This window comes from Babylonia areolata, chromosome 24 (genome assembly GCF_041734735.1).
Source record: "Babylonia areolata isolate BAREFJ2019XMU chromosome 24, ASM4173473v1, whole genome shotgun sequence".
In the NCBI taxonomy this organism is placed as follows: Eukaryota; Metazoa; Mollusca; class Gastropoda; order Neogastropoda; family Buccinidae; genus Babylonia; species Babylonia areolata.
This window is the reverse complement of record NC_134899.1, coordinates 40,732,407-40,737,840: the sequence shown is the minus strand read 5'-3', so window position 1 is coordinate 40,737,840 and position 5,434 is coordinate 40,732,407. Positions and strand designations below refer to the sequence as shown.

The 5,434-nt window shown below is 46.6% G+C and overlaps 1 protein-coding gene across 2 annotated transcripts in view; it reads right to left on the bottom strand.

Annotated features, from left to right (window-relative positions):
- Window positions 1-4,799, bottom strand: part of LOC143298830 (BTB/POZ domain-containing protein KCTD12-like) — a 93,696-nt gene extending 88,897 nt beyond the window's left edge. For both annotated transcript variants that reach the window (XM_076611826.1, XM_076611825.1), the window contains exon 1: window positions 3,901-4,799. The gene's annotated coding sequence lies outside the window, so the exon portion shown is untranslated. The remainder of the gene's footprint in view (window positions 1-3,900) is intronic.
- Window positions 4,800-5,434: the final 635 nt, after the last annotated feature.

Genomic DNA, 5,434 nt, shown 5'->3' with positions numbered 1-5,434 from the left:
ACACACACACACACACACACACACACACACAACAAAATGACGACTTCACGAAGATGGAGAAGAAAAACAAAGAAACAAAAGGGGAGGGAGGGGGGGAGGGGGTTGGGGGGAAGAGGAGGGGGTGGGGGTGAGGTGTGTGTGTGTGTAGGGGGGGTGGGGGGGGGAGCTGGAGATGAAGAATTGTATAACATAAACATTTGACCTTTCGCTGAGAGCATTCAGAGCCCACTCAATCCTCCGCGAAGAAAAAAACAACAACAACAAGAACAACACACACACACACACACACACACACACACACCCCCGAACATTCAGTGTGCCAGGCATGACTTCAGCTTCGCTCTCTTGAATTACTACTGTTCAGTGCTCACTGGAAAGACAGTGACTCGTGGCGTTTGAGATGCACCAGTTGCAATCCCCATCACTGCACCAGTTACAGTCCGGTGATGATCTTGTCACTACACCAGTTCCAGTCCGGTGATTACCCCCATCACTGCACCAGTTACATCCTGGCGATTACCCCCGTCACTGCACCAGTTATAATTGAGAGATTATCCCATCACTGCACCAGTTACAATTTGAAGATTATCCAAACACTGCACCAGTAACAGTCCTGTGATTATCCCATCATTGCATCTGTTACATCCAGGTGATTATCCCATCACTGCACCAGTTACATCCCGGTGATTATCCCATCTTTGCATCTGTTACATCCAGGTGATTATCCCATCACTGCACCAGTTACATCCCGGTGATTATCCCATCATTGCATCTGTTACATCCAGGTGATTATCCCATCACTGCACCAGTTACAATTTGAAGATTATCCCATCACTGCACCAGTTACAGTCGGGTGATTATCCCATCACTGCAGCTGTTACAACTCGGTAGTTATCCCATCACTGCACCAGTTACATCTCGGTTATTATCCCATTACTGCACCAGTAACAACTCGGTGATTATCCCATCAAGACACCAGTTACAATATGGCGATTATGTCATCAGTTCACCAGTTACAATATGGTGATTATCCCATCACGCACCAGTTACAATATGGTGATGATGTCATCAATGCACCAGTTACAATATGGTGATTATCCCATCACCGTACCAGTTACAGTCCGGTGATATACCAGTCACCGCGATAGGGATCCACAGTCAACTGAATTCTCAAACCATACAGGGCTGATTCCTTCTTCTCACTGCTTTATTAGACGTCTAGTCTCGCATTGTTTCGTTCATTTCAGCATAACACGCACGCACGCACACACTCACAAGCACACACACACGCGCGCGCGCGCACACACACACACACACACACACATACATACCCACATACACTTCTCACTGGTTTATTGTCTGTTCGCTACGCATTCAATTACTCCTTTCAGCACACACACACACACACACACACACACACACACACACACACACACACACACACACACTGGATATGAAGAAGGGATAAATGATGAGACGTCGGGAGAGAAGTGCGAAGGGGTGGTGGTGGGGGGGAGGTGGGGGGGAGGGGGAGGGGATCATTGAGAGGCTAGCCGTGCAATGAACAGGAGAGAGAGAGAGAGAACACACGATTACGAAATGTATCAATGGCAAAAGATAACAGGAGGCAATAAACAAGGGTTTTTGCGCCATAAGCCTGGGATTCCCTGATTAACTATTCCTTGGGAAATAACCTGAGCTGCAGAGCAAGAAGCACCACCACCACCACCACCACCACCCACCCCTCTCCTTTCCCCTTCCCTCTATTCTCCTCGTTCACCACTTACACTCCCCCCCCCAACCCCCACCACTCCCCCTCACACCTATAATAATAATAATAATAATAAGCAGCAACAGCATGCATAACCCCACACAAATTGACGCGACGTTTTATTATTATTATTATTATTATTATTCATCGCCTTCAGCAGAGTTAGCCATGAAGTTAACCCTCTCCATACGAACGGCGAAAGAGACGACGTTAACAGCGTTTCACCCCAGTTACCATCATCAAAATATTGCAAGTGGAAGGCTCTTATACTGAAGAGGTGAATGTTGACAAAGGATACGACAATTCTGACGACGGAAGCTAAAGGTTGGGTCATTCAGACACCCACTGGACATCCGATGGGTCTGTGTAGAGGAGAAGAGAGGACTGGCCGTACTGAGTGAGTTAAAGGGGGAAACTGAATGTCTGTTATACACATGTCGCATCACGAACACGACATGATTAACCATTACTTTCTCGGTTCTACATACATTGGCGAATGAACACGAAGTAATAGATTAGGTGATTTCAACTCATTCAACAAAACAAAACAAAACAAAACAAAACAAAACAAAAACAAAAACTCAGTCGTACAATCATCTAAACACTCTCTGCCCTCATTTTTTTTTTCATATTATAATTATTTGTTTATTCATTTATCCATTTATGTATTTATTTACTTATTTATGTACGCTTATCTATTATTTATTCACCTTTTCTTTTCTTTTTTTTTTTTTTTCTCAAGGCCTGACTAAGCGCGTTGGGTTACGCTGCTGGTCAGGCATCTGCTTGGCAGATGTGGTGTAGCGTATATGGATTTGTCCAAACGCAGTGACGCCTCCCTGAGCTACTGAAACTGAAACTGAAACTGCCCTCATTTCCCTACTCCTCTAAGCAACCCAACGTTCTCCCTCTCCCAAATCAGCACGCACAAAGACCGAAAAAAAAAACCAACAACAAAAAAACGCACAAAAGTAACCTCTCCTCTCACATACACCCCCCCCCCCCCCACCCCCCTGATCTCCCCACCCCCGCACTCTCCACTTTCCTCCAATTCCCAGCAAAAACAAGACGTTTTTTTATGACAACTGATAAGTGATTTTTTGTTTGTGTTTTTTGTTGTTCCTTGTTTGTTTTGTTATTGTTTGTTGCATGTAGTAATTTATAGCCAATAACATGAAGAACATAATTATGGCGTGCGCACATTAGGACAAAAAGCTTGGATAAATCATGACTATATCGCTCTGGCATCAGGAGAGGGGCAGAGAGAGACAGAGACAGTGACAGAGGCAGACAGACAGAAAGAGAGACAGAGAGAGCATCAAATGTAGTAGGCTGGGTGGATTGGCCAGTTTTGTAAAACCGCTCATCCGTTCACAGCAATTCCATCCCTTTTCACTCAAAGTCTTGAAACAACCACACGTGCGTGGAAACACACACACACACACACACACACACACACACAGAGCCACGGGGGCAGGAAAGAAAGAAAGAGAGAGAGAGAGAGAGAAATAAGAGAACAATACAAAGAGAGAGGCAGACAGATATATCGATACGACGGACAGAGAGAGAAAGAGACAGACAGACAGACAGAGGGGAGAGAGAAAAAGGGAGAGACAGGGGGATTGGGGGGGGGGGCCTTGGGGGGGAAGGGAGATAGAGCGAGGGAGAGAGAGTTATTAGAAACGGAGCGAGGGAGATAGAGAGAAAGTGAGGGACACACACACACACACACACAGAAAGAGACAGACAGAGAAGGAGACAGAGACAAACAGCCACAGAGACATAAAGACACAGAGACACACAGCCACAGAGAGAGCGAAACAAAAACGTCAACACGACACTCCTGTTGAAATCGATCGACTGTCTGCACAAGAAAACGTAGGTAGCGAAACATCCATTCCCGTCACCGCCATCAACCGTAAAAAAAAAAAAAAAAAAAAAAAAAAAAGCAACAACAAAAAACCAAGCATTCCACATCGAAACACGAGACAGTGTCTGACATATGATCGATACTAAGAACAATAAAAAAAAATTTAAAAAAGGACAATGACACATATCCTCACAACATGACACAAAAACCCTCTCTCTCTCTCTCTTTTCTTTTTGTTGTTGACAGCAACACACCTTACCTGAGGCAGAGAGAGACAATACAGTTTGCAGCAGACAGCGGCACTGACAGACAGACGTCAAGCTGCAGAGCGAAAGGTGTCGAGCTGCTGTGAAGATTCACACCTCGGGTGACACTTCGCCTTCTGTGTCACGACAGCCACCAGCGACACCCACCTGCAGGCTTCTGTCTGTCTTCCTGCTCTCTCCTCTCACCACCACCACCACTGACACCACCACCACCACCACCACCACCACGCTGAGTAAGCCCGTATAAATAGTTCAGTTGTTTGTTTCCCGGGAAACAGTAGCAACACTGGTGGGCGACAGATTGGCTTCTGTTTATTGGACCCACTTCCACGTCAACCAGGAAAATATTTGAATTCAACCAGGAAAATATTTGAATTCAACCAGGAAAATTTTTGAACACAAACTGAGTGTGATCCACTGTCTTCCCACCGAAAAAAAAAACACCAACAAAAACAAAACAACCCAAACAGTTGTGTGCCTGTCGTCAATACTGTGCAAGCTTGTTTCAAAATAATCAAACTTTGTTTCGGTCTCCTTCCCGCTTTCCGTACCGAACACCAGATGGTTTAAAACCTGACAAATGCCATCTCAAAAATCCAGCAGGCACGCACAGACACAGAAAACACACACACTTACGAGAAGAAGAAGAAAACGAAGAAGGAAAACACTCCCCCAAGAAAACCAACTGATTTCTCCACACAGCCTAAAACAGGAACGGCAATGGAATTAGCCGTGGAAGCGAGCTGTCGTTGTTTTCAGTGCAGTGCCAAGACCAAGCGACAGAGGCAGGGGATCGTAGCGGCGTGGCTGGGAGGCAGGAGGGAGGGAGGAGAGGACGGAAAGCAGGCAGGCAGGCAGGACTACTACAGCCTGACGTGTCGATAGCCGTTGGTGCCGCCGTGGATGGGGGTGGAAGGAAGCACTGCGCTGTCAGGAAGAGTGGCCGCTGCTCAAGTGAGGCGGGTAGCGGTAGCGGAGGTCTGATTTATACTGCAGTGTCTCTCTCAGCGGCCCGCAGTGGCGGCAGCAACAACAACAGCAGCATCGCCACCACTGGCAGCAACAACAACAGCATCAGCAGCGGTCTGGGACTGGCAGTGGTGGGTGGCGAGTTCGGAGTCTGGGTGATCCGGTCCGGTGGGTCATCCAGTCAGTGGGACAGACCTCCAGTGACCCTGCTGTCCCTGCATGGGCAACAGACATGCGGTTAATCAAAGCGTTGGAATGTCAGTCTGAGGGTTCGAATCTCGATAACGGCGTCTGGTTGGGTTAAGGGTGGAGATTTTTGTTTTTCTCCGATCTCCCACGTCATCATAATTATTTGCAGACCTGCTGGTGCCTGGGCCCCTTTCGTGCGTATACGCACGCATGAGATCAAATACACACGTTAAAGATCCTGTCATCCATGTCAGCGTTAGGTGGGTTATGAAAACAAGAATTAACCCAGCATGCACAACTCCAAAAAGCGGAGTATGGCTGCCTATATGGCCATAATATCATATATATATATATATATATATATATATA